At 47.6% G+C, this 22,863-nt stretch overlaps 1 protein-coding gene and 1 non-coding gene across 3 annotated transcripts in view; both read left to right on the plus strand.

Annotated features, from left to right (window-relative positions):
- The first annotated feature begins 8,604 nt into the window (after nucleotides 1-8,604).
- LOC128572180 (U7 small nuclear RNA) lies at nucleotides 8,605-8,665 on the plus strand. The gene has a single exon (XR_008376090.1). It is a non-coding gene; the product is annotated as a U7 small nuclear RNA (small nuclear RNA).
- A 1,378-nt stretch (nucleotides 8,666-10,043) lies between these two features.
- Nucleotides 10,044-22,863, plus strand: part of KCNG2 (potassium voltage-gated channel modifier subfamily G member 2) — a 48,374-nt gene continuing 35,554 nt past the window's right edge. The window contains exon 1 of one of the 2 annotated variants that reach the window (XM_053571230.1): nucleotides 10,044-10,093. The gene's annotated coding sequence lies outside the window, so the exon portion shown is untranslated. Of the gene's footprint in view, nucleotides 10,094-11,333; nucleotides 11,445-22,863 lie in introns of those variants that run through there. The other variant, XM_053571229.1, reaches the window with a different exon arrangement.

Below are 22,863 nucleotides of genomic sequence, written 5' to 3' on the forward strand. Positions count from 1 at the left end.
GCTCCGTGACAGAGGCTGATGATTGCCCATGTGACACCTTGGTCTGGCCCTTCCCGAGGCAACTGATGCTACAGGAACCCAGCCCCACCCCAGATCCCATGGCAGGGTTTTCTGCCCATCTGAAGGCCCAGGCAGATGCGCACTTGCCCTACAATGTCCCAACGCCGTGGAGGTCACCTCTCAGAGGCTGGGCAAGGTCAAATTCAGGACAGCTCTGGGGAAGGGCTTTCAACACTGCATCACAAGTGGGGACACTGAGCTCAGGGAGGAGTCACCCCCTCTGTGCACCCTGCCAACCCCTGGCAGCCCAGTGCTGACCACACGAGGGTGAGTCTATGGCTCTCAAGCTAAGGTCCCTCTGTGGAGTTCTCCCTAGGACATAAAGAAAATAACAGTGTGAGTTTTTGGATGCTTTTACCAGACATTGCAAATGCACACATACGGTAAATCTCCACCTGCTGTCCTGAGGGACAAGGCTGACAGCATGCACGGGCTCCTGGAGGAACGGGGCTTTCTGTGAGGCCAGTGGGGATGTTCTACAGGGCAGGGACAAGACAGAGTGTGTCCTTCAAGGTAATTTTACTTACCTGAAATTTCTCACTTCCACTAACAACCAGCAATCACGTATCACATTAGGGACAGGTGGCACTGACACCTCAGGACAGTCCCAGCCACTCCCAGGTGCTCCAGCTACAGGGTGGTGACAGGCCCTGATGCCAGAAGGTTGGTGAGGAGCTGGCACATGACTAGGTGACTGATCCGTGCAGCTCGTTCTGGGGCCAGGCCATGTCTCCTCACTTCGCATGAGAGCAGCCCGGTCCTGTTCTCAGCCACACTGACCAGTGAGCGTTTTACCAGCGACGACACAGATGACCCAGGTCTCCCCCAAGCTACCTGCCAGGCACACATCCCTTCCCCTGGCTCAGGCAGAGGAAGGCTTGAGTCTGCAGGTGTGAAGCCCCACTGAGCTGTCACTTCAGAACCTGGGCTGCGACTAGAGAAGAGCATTCTGTGCTTCTCCTCACTCAGTACTTTCTGGAGTGCCAGAGGCAAACGGTGGGGGCCGGGTCAGGTGGTCAGCAGCAAGGAGGGCGGGGCAGGGTGTGCTGCAGCAGGACTGGGGGTGTGAGCTGTAGGGAAAGATGGGCTGACATTCCTGAGCACAGGAATAGCAAATGGAATACCTGCCTCTCTCTCCTTCCATTCCTTCACCCAAAAGAAAGTATTCAGAAACGAAGCCCCCACTGCCATTGGGATTCAAAGGCACCCGTCCCTCAGACTACCGTGTGCCCCCACTGGGGCCAGCTCCCTGAAGGCTGCATGGCACAGACACAGCCCACCCTGCAGGGGAGAGACCCCAACCATACACAAGAGTGACAGAAAGGTGTACCTGTCACCTGTATGTGCATCTGTCCCCCTCTCTTGAGCACAGATGCCTCCAGGACAGGAACCCTCTGTACCACAAGTTTGGCACTGCCTATGTAAAGGGAAGCTCTGCAGTAAATGAAAAATTATTTTACAATAATTGGAAATGTAATTGATGACACTTGTGTGGTTGTTTTTTCTTTCTTTCTTTCTATTTTTTTTTTTGTTGCAGTTTGGCTGGGGCTGGGTTCAAACCCGCCACCCTTGGTATACGGGGCCAGCACCCTACTCGCTGAGCCACAGAAGCCACCCAGATACCTGTGTGTTTCTAGCACTGTGGACTTGACTAGCCACCTGGATGTGAGTGCAGGGTTTCCAGGTGAGCAGGTGGTGGATACGCTGAGTTGAAGCAATGGAAGTGCGATAACGTGCATGAGCGTTGCGTCTGCTACTCATGGACAAACACAGATGAGCAAACATGCAAGTCAGCCCATGCCCTTTCTGTCCACTACTTGATGGGAAAGTTTCCCCCGGGACACGCTAGTTGAACAGCTATTCTGATGGCCGCAAACATCTTAGGGAAACCAAGCTCCCTGGATGCTCAACATTAATTCTGCATGAATTGTTTTTTTTTGTTTTTTTTTTGTATGTTTGTTTTTTGAGAAAGAGTCTCACTTTGTCACCCTCAGTAGAGTGCTGTGGCATCACAGCTCACAGCAACCTCAAATTCTTGGGCTCAAGTGATTCTCTTGCCTCAGCCTCCCAAGTAGCTGAGACTACAGGTGCCGCCACAACATCCAGCTATTTTTAGTGATGGGGTTCTCACTCTGGCTCAGGCTAGTCTTGAACCTGTGAGCTCAGGCAATCCACCTACCTCAGCCTCCCAGAGTGCTGGGATTACAGGCAGGAGCCACTGTGCCCAGCCCTAATTCTCATGAATTTTAAGTGCTGGGTCTAGCTCTGGACCTCACAACCTAAGAGAGGGAGAAGTCAGGTGGGCTTCTCCACAGAGCACAGAGGATGAAGGCGCTGGCACACACCCTCATGGAACACTGCTAATGGGTGGGAGCCATGCACTGGAAGAGAGAGAACAGGCTGTGCTAACAGCCCACAACTCTATTCTCAGCCCCTACAGCTGTCTTCTTTTGGAGTTTGGGGACCTGGAGGATATCGGAGCCTTTCCTTGAGGTGGTGCTGCCTGGGCTGTGAGCCACATGCACACCTGGGGCTGTTCTGCCTATGTGTAGAGTCAGTACCACACTCTCCGCACCACAGGGGTATCCAGTAAACATGGGTCGGGGTCTTCCTTCTTCTGTCCTGTCACATGCATTTGAGACATTATCAACTTTCCTCACCTACGGGGCAGAGCAGGATCAGGAGATCTCTGAAATTAAATCTGAGCAACTAAAATCTCATTATAGCTCTAAAATAGTGGTTTTCCTGTACAGGGCAATGCCTTGTCTGGCCCCCAGCCCCAGGGACATCTGGCCATGTCTAGAGACATTTTTGACTACACAGGTGTTGTCTCCAGGCACCCAAGAACCCTGCAATATCCCTGGGGGGGCACACAGAGGTTCCCCATGCAGAGAGAGTTGAGATGCCACTCCCCATTGTAGCCGCCTTCTCAGGGCCACAGCCCTGAGATTTCACCTGATCTATCTGGTCATTCATGTCTCTGGCCACAACTTTGCCCAGGGATGGACACACCACCTGAGCCAAACCAGCCAAGTCCCTCCTGGAAGTTTTGCCAAAACTGCTCTCTGCTAGGGTCACCAAGGTAAAGCTGGAGCACCAGGGCTCGCAGGCAGGGCTAGGGGGCCAGCAGTGCCAGGACACGGGAGAGGGGACTGGAGCCCACAACTGTATTTGAACCCAGTCAGGTCCACCTGACGTGAGGCTGGTTCCCTGTGGCACACTGGAAATGGAAGTGAAAGTTCTGTGTGCACAGGTCTGGTCTGAAAAATGTCCATTGTTTTTAGCTGAGAGTGCTGCTGATACATGTCTCTCTGTAATAAATATGTCCAGGAAAGGGGAAATCTATAGGAATAAAATATAAAGTTGCTCACTATTTAGTAGCATACTAAGGGAAGGGGAAGGGTTTTTGCAAAGCCTGGAATTCCTTTATCTGTATTGAAGTGGAAATACATGCAACCAGAACTACTTTTCCTTCTTTCTTACTTTTTTAATATGAGGAAGACTATAAAGTAGGGTTTTTCTTTGTAACTTTTATTCACTCAGTGTTCTATGGTTAGGAATCACACCTTAAATTCTCAATGTTTCACAAAACGGTACAATAACTTTTTTGTCAAGTGTGGCAAGGTCTGTCAGCACAGAACCTACCTTGGGACATCAGTGAGTATCTGGGGTTCAGCCTCGAACATCTGATGTGAGGGACGGGTTAACCTCCCCACCAGCATGCATGCAGGGACAGACACAGAGGCAGAGGGGCCCCGCTTTATAAGCTGAATGTTTTGAACCTTTCACAGTTATAAAAGGTACACAAGTTCCTGGTAGAAAATGTGGAAAATATAAAAAAATAAAAAGGACAATTAAAATCACTGAAATCACTATCACAGCTGTGGTCTCTGCTCCCCTCTGTTCTTGCATATGTGTGTGACTGGCAGCTCAGTCTAGAGCACCATCAGTGTCCTCACCAGGCATGGATCATACAGGCCCCATGAAGAAGACAGGGAGCATGACCTTGAGGGGACACAGCTGGGCAGCAGATGACACTGTCCCTCCCAAAATCCACAGCGGGCTACACATGCAGTTTCCCATCCTGCCACCACCCAATGTGTCTTGGATGTATCCAATGAAATGACATATTTTTTGGAACATTCTGATAGCTATATAATATCTCATGTACCATGTGGTTGTATCTGTAAATTCAGCCAATTTAATCTTGTCAGACATTTACTTTATAATTTGTCAATTATGAGTGTAACTCCGATAAACATTCCTGGACCTTAATTTTTCTCTCTCCAAGTTATTGGCTTAGGAGGGATTTTTTTTTTTTTAGGACAAGGTAGCTGAGACAGAAGATACTTGTCTAGTTTCATAGGGAAAGCATCATTGCTTAAATTTGTATTCTTTGATTATGAGTGAGCTTAAACAGTTTTTTTAATGTTTGATATTTTCATATTTTGTTGCTTTCGCTTTTGTCTTTTGAGAAGGAACCTCTCTTGAACAGTCTCAGGGCACAGACAGAATTAAAGCATTTCCTCCGCCTGACAAGCCTGTCCAGGAGGGGAGGGCAACCCAGAAGGCTCTGAGGCACCTGGCTGTCCTCCTTCACTGCCTCCTGCCCTGAGCCACCCCTCCCTCCCACCCTCTGCTGCCTTTTGCAACTGGACCGACCTCTCTTCTTCCCAGAGCTGCAGGTGAATGGGTATGCCTGGTGCCTGAGGGAGAAGCTGGGTTATAGGTCAGGGCTGGGCATGTGCTGTCCCCACAGAGGAGACACTGGGACATGTCTAGAAAACTGTGACCTTTGAGAGGTCAACAATTAAGCCATTCTGGCAAACAGACATTACTAATTCTCAGCAGAAAATGATGCCTCTCCCTGGACTGTGCCCCTCCCAGTGTAGGCCCACACACTGGGGACACAGTGAGGACAGACAGCACACATCGGCAGCAGGTGAACACAGGAGTCCCAGATATGCTGGCAGGGGCCCTGTCCTGTCCTTAGTGTGCCAGACAGGCCAAGCCGATAGGGATCCCATCCTGCTCTGGCTCTCTGTCTCTGTGTCTCTCTCCTGTCTCTGTCTCTCTGTTTCTCCATTTCTCTCTCTCTATTTCTCTCTCTGTTTCTCCATTTCTCTGTCTGTCTCTCTGTCTCTCCATTTCTCTGTCTCCATCTCTTTCTCTCTGGCTCTTTCTCCACACTGCCTTCTGCCTCTGTGGTCTGTCACCATTTTTCTGTGACTAGAGATGGGGCAGTGGCTTGCATTTTTGAAAGGAAGAATTTAAAGTTCATTTCAAAGGAAGAGTTAAAATGTATCAGTCATTATCTTCCCCTCTCTATACTGGAGTTTTACTACTTAATCATTCACCGAGTTTCACATTAGCACAGCTAATCACTCTTCTTTCAGAGTTTCCCAATTTCTCGGGGGCAACACTCATGCTGGACACATCTCTCAGGGCTGCTGGCCCCACATGCCTGGTGCCAAGTAGTTGGTTACCATGACATGTTAGCACATGTTTACTGAGCTGGATGAAAGTAAATGACCTGCCCCAACAAACAAGTGGCCAGGGATTCTCCACTATGCACAAAAGCCAAGAGGAGTATCTGTTTAGAATGTCACTGGTGCCACATAATTTGTGGGAGAAGAGCAAGTCCTAATCACCCAAAACCTTATTGAAATATAGAACACAAAGGAATGAAGCCATTCAAATAATTTAAAATGTTATCACATCAAATTTGATACCATTTCCAAGAAGGGTGACAGTATCAAAATTGAATGTTAAATCTGTAAGCACAAAATGGATGGAGATAGTAAAGGATTTCTGCATTCTACAATGGATTTAATTTAAATGATGAAGCCGGGCACAGTGGCTCACGCCTGTAATCCCAGCACTCTGAGAGGCCCAGGTGGGTGGATGGCTTGCGCTCATGAATTCAAGACCAGCCTGAGCAAGAATGAGATCCTGTCTCTACTAAAAGTGAAAAACTGAGACAAGAGGCTCACTTGAGCCCAAGAGTTTGAGGTTGATGTAAGCTATGACATCACAGCACTCTATCCAGGGTGACAAAATGAGACTCTGTCTCAAATAATAAATAAATAAATTAGATGTTAAGATACTCTAGAAAAAATGAGTGCTTATTGGATCACAAATATTTCATAATAAAAGGAATATTGAGAAGTGTCATGTGAATTGTCCACTAAGGATACTGATTATGACAGTTTACAGACATGAAAATTTTACAACATTGCTTGCTGCTTCAACTGCACACAGTTTGCTTGTCAGGAAGAGAGGGAACTGGTCCCAGTGAACATAGCCCCTGCTCAGGTGCTCCTTAGGCTGACAAAAGTCAATGTCTGAAACTGCTCCTTTGCCAAATAGCTCAGTAAGAGGTAACTGCTTACATTACAGAAGAATCTACCTCACAGGCCTTTAAATCAGAGAGCTCACCATGAAGTGGTATTTACATTTGAATCAGCTTATAAAATTTTATTTACACAAATTTCAAGAGCATGCCTATTTCATGAGTGAAGTGCCTTCTCATTCTTTGCTCCACATAGAGGTACAAGAACAAAGGACAGAGCCATCTGCTTTATCAAGGACATGTTTGGCAGACAGGAGGCTGTGCAGAAGTAACTATATCCATGTCTTAGTAGATGGCATCCTTATCCGGAGCTTAAATTAATATGAGGACATAGAATAACACTAAATGTAGGGAAGTCAGGGTAGAGGCTTAGGAGTGATGAACAAAGGAGGGAACTTAAGAAAGCTCAAGACAGACCATACATTCCCTGGGATGCAAAATGTTTGATCTATCAAAGCTAAGAAGCACAGAGACAGCAAGACGGAAGTGAGAACCCGCCGAGCAGAGCTCCTGGGAGGGGACAGATCTGGGGCACTGGGAGGTATTGCATAATGATGTGGACAGATGAATGCTGCACACTCAGAAGAAAGACCTCAGAGACCAGAAGTGCCCAGCGGCAGCCAACCCAGCCAGGCCAAGGCTGGCGTGCACAGGTCTGTCTGCCTCAGCACTCAGAGCGATGGTGTCAGAACAGCAAAGAGAGAAAAAGAAAGCTTAGAACCAGGCAGACAAACTGGAGTGCCTGACAGGAGGGCAAAAGTCCATGAGCCAGGCAGACGCCCAAGAATTCTTCAGCCATTACAGAGAGGAAGGAGGAGGTGCTGGTGTCTCTGAAATGTAACACCCACAAACTATGACCGGGATGGATGGGTGCAAAGCAGACTTGAGGCTTCTGGGGGTTGGTGGGGAGGAGATACCAGAGGACACAGGGCTTCTTTATGGGGTGGTGAAAGTGTTCAAAGCAGACAGTCACACACTGCATGAACACTCCAGGGTCACCCGCTGCGTGCCTCATGTGGGTGAGTTCTGCAGAGTCTGAATTCCACATGAATAAAAGGATGGGGGGCACCAACTTGTTTCAAAAAGTAGCCAAGAAATGGAAATTAGAATTAAATCTCTAGAAGCAAATTACTTCCAGACATAATGCAGAAAATATTAGTAAAGAAAGTAATTTGACACACATTAACTTTCTATTGATATATTCAGTAACGTTTACTAGCCACAAGCTGAAGTGCCAGTCCCTACGCTAAAGACCAAGGATGCAAAAATAAAATATACCCCTGCCTGAGAGGTTTAGCATCTACTAAAATTAATAAGTAAATGAACCTTCAAGCTTGCTACTTCTTCAAAGAAATGAATTTTCGCTTTTTTTTTTTTTTTGAGACAGAGTCTCAAGCTGTCACCCTGGGTAGAGTGCCGTGGCATCACAGCTCATAGAAGAAATGAATTTTCAATCACGATGACTTCCCACTTATAGTATTAAGAGCTCAGTCAGATTTATATTACTACCGCCAAGAAAGCAAGTCAAGATAGATGTACGAGGATATTTATGGCAGCCTGTTATGATGGTGAAAACCTGGAGAAATATCAGCGTCAAATATCAGAGTTGTACTTAAAGTATGCTACTTTCCACACAATGGAACTCTATTTAAACATCATTGAAAATTATGTTGGAGACTGGAAAACACTGAAAATGTTCATTTCCTGTAAGTGGTGAAAAAGTATGTCTTGGGATGCTAGTTTGCATAGAAACAAGCAAAAAATTATTTTTACATAAAAAATGACCAGAGTGTTTTGGTGCCCAAATCTTAACAGTGATAAATTTTGAATAATAAAGATGGAATTACAGATAATTTATTACTTTCTCCTTTTTCACAAAAAGTTTACAAATTTCATATTATGAGCCCATATGACAGACAAAAAAAATTTTGAAACATTGAATAGAAGCCACACAAAAGGGCAAATGCACAAGCTAAGCCTGCGTTTCCATCACTCAGAAGCAGCAGTAAGGAAGAACTGTGCACTGGGTGACCGCTGCCATCTTCTGTCCCCTGTGTCCAGCCTGCTGTCCTCCTGGATGCCCTCACAGGTCCTCGAGACCCCTTCACAAGATTCCTGCAGTGCCAGTCCCACGCCTTGGCTGCCAGAAGGTATAATCACTTAACTTTGATTTCAACAACAATCAGAAGAAGAAGTGTTATAGCTCTTTTAGAATTTTCTAGCAGGTTTTCCAGTCTCTACCGGAAGACCCCCCCAAAAAAAATAAAAAATAAAAAACAATCAGAAGAAATATAGAATGAAACACTTAGCAGTTCAGAGGGCAAGCAATGAAACCAATAAAAGGGAATGAGGCTCAGGCCAGGAGGAGAATGAAGGGCCTTAGAAAAATATACACACGTGTGGGCTGCCCATCTCTGAGACACTGGACGGACTTGACAACAGAGAGACAGAACAGATTATAGGAAATGCCCCATTGATCAACAGGTGTGTCCTGCCATGTGCTCTGCAGATGCCCCTGGTCCTGGGCAGGATGCTGGACTGAGTGTCCCTTGAAGCACTGCCCAGGCCCCTGTTTCAGCTTGCAGCTGTCTCAGCTTGCGGACATAATTCATGTTCTAACACATTCCAGAGACATTCTATAGTATTAAGTGTTTTGTAAGCACCTAAAATAATGATCATAATTGTTAATTAGGCCAGACACATCCTAGTATCAACCCATCTAATTAGCCAAACAGTAATGGACCTCCTCAGACAAGAAGACTGAGCGTTGGGAGTCTAGTCAAAGGAGTTAAGGGAGACTTTGCACCTGCAGGTCCAATGCTCACACTGAACTGATCTCCCAGAGTGGTGAATATTAGCCCGATACTAAAAGGTCTTATTAAACAGAACAGATTAAAACACACTTGTCTTTTTTGGTAAAGTTGGCAAGTTTACTGGCAGATGTCTGGTTAATGATAATTGATCACTTTAGAAAGGCATTTGACTGTGTCTCCACTGCTGCTCTCCCTAGCTAAATGGAAACATGTCAAGCTGATAGATAGCCAACAAGAGGGAGGCAGAGTAGAGGCTGGTCAGTGTCCAGCCAGAGGCTGTTTGGGCTATACTCATGACTTAGATGGCAGACCAAGGCTGCCATGAGTTATCTAGTTTATCTACTCCCTTTTACTGAGTGCTTTTTAAGGAGGGCATCCGTGCTAAATGGATTCCTGGTTGGTTCTGCCTCCTGCAGCTACAAATGACCCATGGGTCCAGGGAGCACATGCCCCTGGCAGGCAGATTCTGTTCTGCCCTAGAAGATGCCGTTAGCAACACAACCCCTGAAATCCAGAACAGTCTCCTGCCCTTTGGGGGATAGTGGTGCCAGGCATCTCATGCTCCAAATTCAACAAATGTTTCCATGGAGAGAGAACCTCCTTTCCAAGGCCTGCACTCCGGGCTGGCGCTGAAGGAACATTTCCTTCTGGCGGATGCAAATGACAGAACTCCCACCTCACCAGAGGCCCCGCTGCCGTCATCCAAGATCACCACACACAAGCATCCGTGATCTCCTGGGGATCAGCCCCAGGAGGAGTGACTCAAACACACACAGCGCTGTCCTTCTGGAGTCTTGGCCAGGTCCCTGTGGCCTTGGATTTGCTTCAGGATCCTCACTTCTCCCACTTCACCCAAAGTTGACTTCAGGTGTGATCATGGGGAGAGACCACAGTCTGTGACTCTGTGAGTGTGTGATCATGTCTGTGTGTCTGAATATGAGTCTGCGTGTGAGTGTGCCCCATGCACAGGTGTGTGTGTGTGAGTCTGTGTGTGCGCCCCATGCAGGTGTGTCTGTGTGGTGCCCTATGAAGATGTGTGTGTGTGTGTGTGTGCACGTGCCCCATGCAGGTGTGAGTCTGCGTGTGAGTATGCCTGATGCGGGGGGGTGCCTTATGCAGGTGTGTGTGTGTGAGTCTGTGTGTGTGCCCCATGCAGCTGTGTGTGTGTGGTGCCCTATGAAGATGTGTGTGTGTGTGTGTGTGCGCGCGCGCGCGCCCCATGCAGGTGTGAGTCTGCGTGTGAGTATGCCCGATGCAGGTGGGGGGGTGCCTTATGCAGGTGTGTGTGGGAGTCTGCATGTGAGTGTGCCCCATGCAGGTGTGTATGTGTGTGGGTGGCTTATACAGATGTGTGTGTGTGAGTCCCTCTGTGCCCCATGCAGGTGTGAGTCTACGTGTGAGTGTGCTCCTTGAAGGTGTGTGTCATTCTGTGCACGAATCTGCTCCTTGCAGGTGTGAGTCTGTGTGTGAATGTGCCCTGTGTGCAAGTGAGTCTGTGTGCACCCCTTGTGAGCGTATGTGAGTCTGTGAGTGTGCCCCTGCGGGTGTCTGTGTGAGTGTGCCCCTGTGTGAGTCTAGTGACAATGAGAGTATGAGTTGCACGAGCGTGCAAGCGCACGAACATGACCATGTGATCATGAGTGTGCAACTGTGTAAATGTGAGGGCACCACGTGCAGAGTGGGGCCCGGGGCTTTACAGCCAAGGGCTCTGCCTCCAGTGAAAGTGCAAGGCCCCCTGCTCCGCGGGGGTGTGCTTGCCCTGGGTTGGCGCCGCGGCCCCAAAGGCCAGTCCACGGTGGGATGGGTAGGGGGAGGGTGCAGCGCGCTGGTCGGTGCCTGAGTCCTGGGCCGAGGGCTCCGCAGATTTCGGGCTCCGGCCCAGCAAAGCGGTGAGCGAGCAGTGCCTCCCCCAAGTGAAGTTGCGCGCGCTCTGGGGTCTGGGAGCCAAGGCGTCCAGACTGAGGTCTCCTGGGGCCTGAGCGGAGATTGCAGAGCAGTGTGCACAGCTTCGGGCTGCGTGACGGTGCGGGCGGAGGGGAGTCGGAAGGGATGTCTGAAGCGCCCCCCTCGGGCCGCGGGGCCGGGGCGGGGCTGTGCTGGGAGCCGCCCCCGCCGCGCTCCGGGTCCCCACCGCACTGGCGCGCAGATGGGGGTCCTGCTGCCATACCCCGCTGCCCGCTGCAGCCCCGTCCGTGCGCGAGGGTCCTTCCGCAGCCCGGGTGAGAAGAGGGAAGGGCGGAAGGCGGTGTCTGCAACTAGGGGTCTCTGGGGAGGACCGGGGCTCTCGGGGAGAGGGGGTGAGATGCAGGCGCATCCTAGGCAAGCTGCTGCCCTTTCGGGGCCTCTGCCGCCCCCACTGCCACCCGTCTACACAGGCGCGCGCACAACTGCTCTCCCATCCTTGCCTTCACAAGCCAGCCCCGGCCCTATGTGGGGAAAGGGGCCGCTCCGGCAGCCGCGAGTCTTGCGAACTCGGATAGCAAGCGCACGTCCTGCGCCCTCCCGCCCCAGCCGGCACGGGGCGCCCACCTTCGCTTGCCAGGCTGAGTCAAGAGGGGGGCTGGGAACGCGGTCCGGTTAGTGGCCCTGGAGAGCAAGGACAGAGGGTCGTCCTCTATGGTGGGGTGGGCTCTCCCCTGCCCGAATGCTCTCCACTGCCCAAATGCTCCTCCAAGCCCTTGAGTCCCCGAAGACCCAGGCGTCCTTGCGCGTGGGCTCCCGGCGGCTTGGGGTGACCAGCTGAGCCCCTCCAGCCCGCCCCGTCCCCTCCAAGTCACAAAGCAGGGTAGCATTTGAGGTCTGTGGCTCAGGACCGCTTTGCCACCCCTCCCCAAACCCTGCCCAGAGCTTGCCTTGGGCTCCGAAGGACCCGGCTGCCTTGAGAGTCCGGACAAATCCTCCTTCCTGCCTCCTCCTCCGCTTTCCTCTGGCTGCGACCACCAGGGGGTGTCCGCTCAGGGCAGGTGTTTGGAGCAACCGGCCGGTTCTCCGAGCGCTTAAGGGGTGAGGTGAGTGCCCTCCTCGGCCCGCCCAGGGGCAGCTGCTACCAAACCGCTCAGCTACGCAGCCCCTCAGGGGCCAGGAGACTCTGGTCAGCAATGTTTGTGCCACAGACTCCAGACAAGATCGGGGAAGGGGCTCTGCCGCCCATCTCCTGTCTCCTGTGATTGAGCAGGGGGGCAGCTGGCTCCCTCGTATTCCTGGTCGGTCAGTGGATAGAATCGCTCGGGGGACTTCTAAACTGCTAATGGGGAGGGCATTGTGGCACATTTGGGGATGAAGACCCGATGGCTATGCGCACCTGTTTCTTACCAGTCACAAGAACGCTAAGGGTTGTCTGTGCCCTAACTGGGGAGAGGTTGTGGGGACAGCTTTCGGACTCTTTCTAAGGCCAGGGCCAATTTATATGTGCCACTTTGCAAGAGTTTTATTTTTAATATCTTGAAATTTCCGTAATTTAAGAAAAATTGATGTTTTTGCAGGCAAAGGGAGAAAAGGAAAGAAGTAGGTTCTTTTCCAGCACAGATGCGGGAGGCTGTGCGCTTTTCCTTCTCTGCTCTGGGCAAGTCCTGCATGTGCCAGATGCTTAGGAAATACGTGGTGGTTGATTAATCATTCAAGTCATAATTAAGAGTCTTTCCCCAGCGTATGGCTGGGAGCTCCGAAATCATAATTACAGGTACAGGTGCCAAATTAATAGGTCATGTTGAACACAGAAGTTGGTAGGAAATGGTAAAATGTTGGGTTCTGGGTGTCTGGGGAGGACCTGGCGGTGGGGATCAGTACAGCCTCATCCTACTTCTGTCAGGCATTAGGGCTGGTTGTCTGGAAGAAGTGGGTCTGACACAGGCATCAGGAGGGGCAGGAGGAGCAAGGGCTGCTTGAAGGAGGAGGGCACCCAGCTCTGCAGCCCCCACAGGCATGTGGGGGTGAAGGAGGGCACAGATGGGCTGGGGGATGGGAAAAGGAGGGTGCAGGGAGCTGGCAGAGAAGGGTGGGTCCTCAGAGGCCACCAGTGTCTGAGGAATGGAGACATTTTAGGGCCAAAGCTCTGTGCAGGGCATCCTGTGGTGAGCAAAGGAACCACAGTGTCCCCCACCCTTGAGAAGCCTAGCCACCTCACAGCACCCAGAAGCCCGCCTGGTTGGGATGCAGGCTCTCAGGCCCCACCCAGACCAGCTGGACCAGCCCACCAAGATCACTTGGACCAGAGCCTACCCGTGACAAGTAATGCTTGTGCACGTTTGAGTCTGGGAGCCCCGCAGGGCCCTTCCTGGCATCAAAGAAGAATAACCACATCTCTTCCACAGCCCAACAGCTTTCTGGAGGAATTTCAGCAGGTCCTCCTCCAGATGGAGCCAAGGCAAACAGGAGGGTGAGCTGATTCTTCTACCTGGAGCCATCCGGCATTACCTGTGGGCACCTGCAGATTTTTCTGGGCTCCACTTACCACAGAGCAGATTGGTTTATAAGAATAAACCTGAGGGCCGGGTGTGGTGGCTCATGCCTGTAGTCCCAGTGCTGTGGGAGGCAAAGCGGGTGGATTGCCTGAGCTCAGAGGTTCGACCAGTATGAGCAGCAGTGAGCCAGAGTAAGACCCCGTCTCTACTAACATCAGAGAGCCTGACGTTGTGGTGGGCGTCTGTAATCCCAGCTACTGGGGAGGCAACGGGAAAGAGCACTGCCAGAGGAAGAAGAAAATGCACAACAACAAAAAAAGTACCTCAAACGAAGAAGAATGAACAAGCAAGCTGAAATTAAAAATTAAAAAAAAAAAAAAAGAAGAATAAACCTGAGTATGCTCAGCACCTGTAGCTCAGCGGCTAGGGTGCCAGCCACATACACTGGAGCTGGAAGGTTCGAATCCAGCCCGGGCCAGGCAAACAACAATGACAACTACCCTGTTTCCCCAAAAATAAGATATCCTCCGAAAATAAGACCTACTTACAGGAAAGATAAGACGTCCCCTGAAAATAAGACCTAGCACATCTTTGGGAGCACACCTTAAAATAAGACACTGTCTTATTTTTGGGGAAACAGAGTACAACCAAAAAATAGCCGGGCATTGTGGCGAGCGCCTATAGTCCCAGCTACTTGGTAAGCTGAGGCAAGAGAATCTCTTAAGCCCAAGAGTTCGAGGTTGCTGTGAGCTGTGGTGCAACGGCACTCTATCAAGGATGACAAAGTGAGATGCTGTCTCAAAAAAAAAAAGAATAGAATAGATCAGCGGCACCTGTATCTCGGTGGGTAAGGGTGCCAGTCCATACCCTGAGGCTGTGGGTTCGAACCCAGCCTGGGCCAGCTAAAAAACAACAACTGCAACAACAAAAAATAGCCAGGCATTGTGGCAGGTGCCTATAGTCCCAGCTACTTGGAAGGCTGCATCAAGAGAATCACTTGAGCCCAAGAGTTTGAGGTTGTTGTGAGCTGTGACATCACAGCACTCTACCAAGGGTGACAAAATGAGACACTGTCTCAAAGAAAAAAATAATAATAATAGCTCTCTGGAAGGTGGGGGGTGGTGGTGCTAGGAAGGATGCCCAGACCAGTGAAGTTGCTGGCTGGTTCTACCTCTCCACCTAACAGGTGAGACCATGATTAGCCAGCAGTGAAGACACTGCTACTAGGAGATCCCTGTCACTAAGACACCCCGTGAGCCAACACGACATCCCACCGTACAACTATGCTGATGACTGGCCTCACTGGCCCTGAGATGTGGGACAGGTCTCGCTTGTGGCTTTGCTTGTCCCCCCTCAAGTGAGAAGGCTGGACTTAATTATGTCTTGCTTCAGAGGAGAAACTTGCATCATAAAAAGAGAAATCAATAGGACATTAACACAAAAAGAAAACATAAAATGTTTTAATTTGATTGTCAGTTCAGAAAAGGCTAATTGAAATGTAATGTAAAAATAGCACAAAGCCTTTACAGCTTTAGTCAGTAACAGAAGCCAAAACCATGTGACAGAATTTACAGAGTCAAAGTGCACACATGTGTGAAGGCAGTACACGCCCCAAACTCCAGGGTCCCAGCGAACCTGCATCCTCCTCACCCCTCTGGAAACATGTGTCTCTTAATTCTGCAGCTCCTATGCCCACCCAGGGCTCCCCCCACCAGGTAACTGTGCTGTCTCTGTGAAGGTCCACACCTGCCCCCTGCTAATGCTCTCCACAGCAATTCCCAGAAATTAATGACCTTCTTAGATATTTTTAACCTTCTCAGATATTCAAGCAATGGATTTTAAATCTTAGATTGGACTCGGGTGGTGCTAAGCATATGAAATCAAAGGCTAGAATTATGGGATTGCTGAGACTCAGACGCCCTCAGGCTATCTGAATGTGGCAGCAGTTTTTATTCTTGAGCGCATTAGCGCAGTGGAGAAGGCACTGTAATCCACGTGTACCTGAGCCGGCCTGCCCAGTGGCTGGGTGTGGCAGAGAGATGCCCCTCTGGCTGGACTGGCTTCAGGGGGCCATGCTCTCTAGTGGTACCACCTCCGGGTAGAAAAAGTTGGTGTCTTGTGGCGGATGCCCCCACACCAGCCCTGGTTGGGGGAGGTGGTAGCTCCCAGACCCCTGCCAGGGGCTCCCCTTGATGGATTGGGGGGGGGCTGGAATTTGGATTCTCAGCACCTATCTAGGTGACTCTTGGGGAGTTTTTAAAATGCTGATTTGTGGATTGTGTGGCATTTTTGTAGCAAGCTATAACAGAAAATATCAGGGTTTTCCATATTATTGGTTAGTTTTGTGTGTTCTTGACATAAAGTGTCTTTCTTACTGTGAGCTTAAAATTATGGACAGGCCCTGCCCAAACCACGTGCAGCTAAAGGCTAGTTTCCCTTTCCTCTGAGCTCAGCACAGCACAGTGGAGGAGGAGGCACCGCAGGGGTACTCAGAGGCAGGTGCAGTGGAGGAGGCCATCCCAGCCTGGCCACTCTGCTGCCTGCAGTGCCAGAACCAGTGGCTCTGAGTCTGCCTATGCCCTTTGCACCTGCCCCAAGCAGGCACTTGGTCAGCCTCACTCAGGTCCCTGTCACCACATCTTCCTTCCCTAGCTCAGGGTCATACCTCAAGGACATCTCTGGCCCCTGAGCCGGGACATGGAGTCTCTCCAAATTGCTACTCCCTAGCAGCCAGCAGTTCCCAAAGGTGCAACAGGTCCAAGGCAGACAGGCCTGTTACCTTCGCAGGAGGCTCCCTTCCCATTTCCTTCTCCCTGGGGTGGGAGGGTCTGTGCAGATAAGCAAGGACAGGTCTGTGATGAGTTTTATATTGTTATATTTTATTTAACATCATAACAATGAATGCAATGGAGTGAAAATGCTTTAGTGAAATAAAATACTTAAAATTTAATGCCATTATGTTACGTAGATAGCTTATAGTCCCAGGGTGGGACCTGTCTCCTTGTGCAGCCTCTTTGGTGTGTGATGGTGGTGTGCCAAGGAGGCAGAGCTGTGGGCTTTTGTGGCACCCAACATGACTCTGCGTGCCAGCAGGCTCACCATCACCCCAGAAAATGACAACTCTGTGAACAAATTTTCTTGATTTAGTTTGCTTTTATTTTCTGCCAAAAGAAAAAAAAAGACATCTTTTAGATGAGAGAAGATTGGAAATATATATCACTGGCTTCTTTAACACTTGCCAAATTAGAAACAGAAATTCTAGAGTCAAAAAAACGCAGTGGGTAGGAGCTGGTGGGCAACGACCAGGAGAGGCAAGTTGTCTCGAGTCAGAACGTATTGCATTTCTAAGAAGCCTACGAGGTTGATTGGTGTTCTTATGGCCAATCAAGTGGGGGCCCTGCCCTCTGCAGGAGCCAGGGATGGCATCCCTCCTCGCTGCAGGGTCCAGGATGCCAGACAGATGCCCAACATTCAGCTGCCTTCTGCAGTGGTTCCCATGGCTGTGTGGAGATCCATGTGGCTCCTCTAGATCTGAGCGGCCCGAGCAGAACCGGGGCCCAGCTGTCCGAGACTCCCTCCTGGCTCAGCTCTGCCTTAAGCCACTGTCACTCACCTCTGCTTGACCTCTGCTTCCTTAGCCTATGAGAAAGGGGTGTTTGAGAGCATGTTCTTCTGGCCCCTGCTGCCCAGCACAGCCATCTTTCTTGGGGATTGTGTGGGCTCCGTAGGGGCTCCAGTGGGACCTTCGCACCTGTGGTTAGACCTGCAGTTCCACCCTGACCAGCATGGTCAGAGCCCTCGAGAGATCTCAGTTGCACTCTGGCCCCACAGCTGCGGTTTTCCAGAGAGGGATGCAGGGGGGCCCATGGGCAATATCTTCCTGGCAGACTGTTGCCCTCTGAGGAAATCTTTTAATAAAAAAGGGAGCAGTGTCAAAAAAGCTAGCCATGAGTCTGGAGGAGACAGGTGCAGAGAGAATCTGTTGTACCTCCAGGTATGGCAAATATAAGTTAAAAATGCCTTTGATTGCCTTTTCTTTCATTATAAAAGTAGTACACTTTCATCACAGAAGACTTAGAACTATAAAGAGGAGTATATTTTTTAATCTTGTGTAATATTACCCGTTCAGAAGCAATGACTGCTGATGTGTTAGGACAAGGCTTTTTCTTTTCAGTGTCTGTTACAGAATTACCACACACATCCCTACCCTTACACACTCATGTAAATATTTGGGATCATTTTATATCCTATTATATTGAGCAACACCCTTTTACATGGATTTGTCGAAATCTGCTGTGTGTCCTTTTTTATTTTTTGGCCGGGTAGATTGTTTCCAATTTGTCAATATTCCCAATTCCACAATAATGGACAGTTGGTAAGTAAGTCTCTGAAAAAACATTGAATTTAGTCAAAAGCTATAAGCACTAAGGCTCTGGATGCCAACACTGGTTTGTCTCTCAGAAAAGTTGTGCCCACGTGTCCCTCACACTCTCGTCCCTCTTGCCACGTTATGCATCAGCACTTTTAATCTTTTTAAATTTTCGAAACAAATAGCTTTTTGTTGTTAAAGTGATAGGTGAGACATTGATACTGACTGGAGGCTTGAGGGGGGTCTGATGTTGGTGTGTGCTGCAGCTGATCACTGCCCAATAAGGCCCAGCTTTTCCCTCTTCTCTTGTCTGCTTTCGTGTGGCCATCTCAGTGCCTTCCACTCCACTGCCCCAGCCAAGTCCTCAGGACCATTCCCTCTGCTTTGTCCAGGCCTAGAGTCAGTTTTAACCAACTTTTCTGAGTGTTTAGGGTTAGCTAGATTCTGTGCTAAGAGTGAGAACCAGAAAAATATCCCAGTCCTCTAACATGTGAAGTCCATTTGTGAGGGAAGAGGAAATGTATTCAGATACACACATGCCTGGTGGGGAAGCAGGAGTCGGGATGGGCTTCAGTGAGGGCCCCAGCCCCTGTGGCTTCCTGCTGTCCAGGTGGCATAGCAATGAAGGAATAGCCCACACAGGATGGCTATAGCTTGTCTCCTGGGGCTGATTCCTACTCCTGGGTCTTTACTTTCATATCCAGGTGCCAGGTGGCTTCTGCCAAAAGTCTTTACTGTGCCTGGTGGGACTCTGTGGTCCCCTGTTCAAAGTAGCTTGGTCCTGCCCATGAGGCTCACTGCAACTGTGTGCTCCTGGTCAAGGCTGCTGGGTCTCTGCATGGCCACCTCATCAGGGGTCCAGGGGTGAGGACACAGCAGGGCCCACCAGCTTTCATGGATAGCCTCAGGGTTCCTTGAGGCTCAACCATCTCTAAGAACTACTCCAGGGTCCTGCGATGCTGCCTTTGACTCCAGCCGGGCCTGAAGAAGGAAGCATTTCAGAGTCAGAGATAGTGGTTTTCTCTCAAATAATCCTTCTTAGAAAACTGTGGAAAAATTAATATTTGGTAGGAGGAAGCTTCGGAACAAGGATTCTCTATACTCTTCCTTAAAGTGTTTTGATTATGGATGAAATGACATCTTTTTTTCCTTTTCAGTACTTGCAAATTTCCTTTAAGACTAATAATTGTGGCCCTTTCTCAGACTGAAACCAGAAGTAAATGTTTAAAACCTCCCTGGCTTTTTTGCAGATGTGGACAGACTGATCATAAAGTTCTGATAAGCTAAAAAGCAAATGAAAAGGAACAAAGTTAAAGTGTTCACACTACTTACTAAAATTTACTACAAAGCTAGAGTAATCAATATTGTGTCATATTGACCTAAGGCCAGACATATGAATAAATGGAATGAAATTGAGAGTTTAAAAATAGAACCATATGTCTGTAGTCAGCTGACTTTTGGCAAGAGTGCTAAGACCTTTCAATGAGGGAAAGAACAGCCTCTCAACAAATGGTGCCAGAACAACTGGATTCCACATGCAAGAGAATGAATATCCAAAATGTCCGTGCTACAATAAGTAAAATCATTCAACAAGAACCAAGAAAACCAAAATATAAATTAAAAAAGACAACTAATAGACAACAATACCAAGATGAATCAGACACTGGGATTATATGCTTAATATTTTAAAGTGGCTTTCATCAATCAATTATGGGTTTAAAATACTTCAGCAATCACGCATGGGTTTTTCTGAAACAAATGAAAGAACAGGAAGTCTAAGCAAAGAAGTAAACATATAAAAAAATGAAATTACAGAACTGAAAAATAATAATAACTGAATTAAAACTTGCTGTAGGGGGTGAAAGCAGAGAGGAGATGGCAGAGGACGGAATAAGAGAACTTCAGGACAAATAAATACAAACTACTCAATATCAGGAAGAAAAAAGACTGAAAGAAAAAGAACAGTCACAGACCTGTGTGATGATAATGAAAGTATCAACATTTGTATTATGAGGTCCCAGAAAGAGAAGAAAAAGAGAGTGGGGCTGAAAAATGTTTGAATAAAGAATGCTTGAAATCTCCCAAATTTGACAAAAGACGTAACCCACAGATTCAAGAAGCACAATGACAACAGGAAAATCTCTAAATGCTTGGAAATTAAATAACATATTTTAAAATTATCTATGGATTGCAAAGGAAGTTACAAAGGAAATTTTAAAATACACAGAACTGAATGAAAATGAAATTACAACAGAACAAAACATCTGGCTCGGCACCAGCCACATACAGCTGAGCCGGTGGGTTCAAATCCAGCCTGGGCCTGCCAAACAACAATGACAGCTGCAACCAAAAAATAGCCAGGCATTGTGGCGAGCACCTGGTATAATCACCTTATCAACACAACAGATACATAATCATATCAATTAATGCAGAAAAGCTTTTGACAGAATCCACACCCACTTGTAATTAAAACTACCCCCCAAACTAGAAGTAGATCCTCAAACTAATAAAGATCATCTACAAAACAGCTAACATGATTCATAAGGGCTCAAGACCGAAAGCCTCCCCTCTGAGACCAGGAGCACAGCCCCAACATCCACTCTCACCACTGTTTAACATAAGAACAGAAAGTTTTTTTTTTTTTGTAGAGACAGAGTCTCACTTTATGGCCCTCGGTAGAGTGCCGTGGCCTCACACAGCTCACAGCAACCTCCAACTCCTGGGCTTAAGCGATTCTCTTGCCTCAGCCTCCCGAGTAGCTGGGACCACAGGCGCCCGCCACAACGCCCGGCTATTTTTTGGTTGCAGTTTGGCCGGGGCTGGGTTTGAACCCGCCACCCTCGGTATATGGGGCCGGCGCCCTACCGACTGAGCCACAGGCGCCGCCCAAGAACAGAAAGTTTTAACATAAAATTTTTAACATAGCACTGGAAGATAAACAGGGCAAGAAAGGGAAATAAATGGCACACAAATTAAAAAGGAGAAAGAAATATAACCCTATTTGCCAATGACATGACTATTCAGATATTTCCAAGAAATGTACCAAAAGCCTTTCCTAGTACCAATTAATGAGTTCAGCAAAAGTGCAGGGTAAAAGATTAAAACAAAAAACAAATTGCTTAAAGCCAGTTTTGGTGTCTAATGCCTATAGTCCCAGCTACTTGGGAGGCTGAGGCAGAAGGATCACTTGAGCCCAGGAGTTTAAATCCAGTCTGGGCCACATAGCAAGACCCTATCTCTTAAAAAAAATTGTTCAAAAAATTGCTTGCATTTCTATATACTACCAATTTATACGTAAAACCAAAACTAAAAACAAGACCATATACAATTCCTTCAAAAAGGGCAGCACCTGTGGCTCAAAGGGGTAGAGTGCTGGCCCCATATGCCGGAGGTGGTGGGTTCAAACCCAGCCCCGGCCAAAAACTGCAAAAAAAAACAAAACAAAACAATTCCTTCAAAAAATTAAATAAGTATAAATAATATAAAACATCTCCAGAATTGATATACTGCAGATTATAAAATGCTGATATATCAGAGCAGACATAAATAAATCGAAAGATAAACCACATTTTAGTGAAGTATCACAGGAATGGAGAAGTATGAATCCTATGCATTCAATTTTGATATGAGGACAATTAATGACAATTAATGACACAGTGGGGCATGGGGAAAAGGGGAGACCAGAGAAGGAGGGAGTGGATGAGGGAAAGGAAAAGAGGAAAAAAAAAAAAGACAAGAAAAGAAAATAGTGACTAATTTTCACATAAATTGGATTTAATTTTGACCAAAGTACATTATTTAAACATTAATTTTTAATTCAACTTGTTAATATGTTGTTTGGGATATTGCATCCTCATTTCTAAGTGAAATATGTTTGTAATTTCCCCTTCATAGCAATATATTCTCTCCAATTTTAATATCAGGTGTACCCAGATCAAGTAAAATGATTTTGAATTATTTCTTCTTTTTCTATTGTCTATAAGATTTGGCATGATCTATTTTTTGAAATTATCTTTTACTTTTATTTATAAATATTAGTTGTCTATTTTTTGAGACTTAAAAAAAAATAGTAAGTTAACTGATGACTCCATACTGAACCTCAGAGTCAAAGCATTCTATAATAGACATACTGTTATTTGACAATGTGAATGTTACTTTCTTTGCATTACTATTATTATTATTGTTGCTTAATATTTCGATGCAGCAATTATCTGATTTCTTTTCTGAATGTATTTATGTTCATTTGTTCTTTACAAGGTTTTTGTTTCTAGTCCTTATCTTAAACATTGTTATTGTTATTAAATTTTAAGCCTCTTTAATTTTGTGAAGGCAAAAAATGGAAACCTAACAAACATGTATATGTAAAAATAAATAAATATATATATATAAAAGAAACCACATTTAAGGATCAGAAGACTCTAATTGATCTATAGGTTTGAAACAATTTTTATCAAAATCACAACTTTTTTATAGACATAGGTAGCTTATTCTAAAATTTATATGGGCAGGCACAAGCTCTAAAATAGCTAAAACAGTCTTTAAAAAGGAGGGTATAGTGGAGGAATCACGCTACCCAGTATCAATGCTTGCTGTGTAGCTACAGTTTCCAGACAATGTGGTGCTGGAGGAGAGACAGACAGACCAGTGGAGTAGGACAGAGAGCCCAGTGGGAGACACACACAAATATGTCCAGATATTTTTTGTTGTTGTTGTTGTTGAGGATTCATTGAGGGTACAGAGAACCAGGTTACACTGATTGCATTTGTTAGGTAAAGTCCCTTTTATAATTGTGTCCCACCTCCAAGAGGTGTGTCACACACCATGACCCCCCTGCCTGCCTCCCTCCTTCCCTCTCTCCACTCCTCCATT

This window comes from Nycticebus coucang, chromosome 19 (assembly GCF_027406575.1).
Source record: "Nycticebus coucang isolate mNycCou1 chromosome 19, mNycCou1.pri, whole genome shotgun sequence".
Classification (NCBI taxonomy): domain Eukaryota; kingdom Metazoa; phylum Chordata; class Mammalia; order Primates; family Lorisidae; genus Nycticebus; species Nycticebus coucang.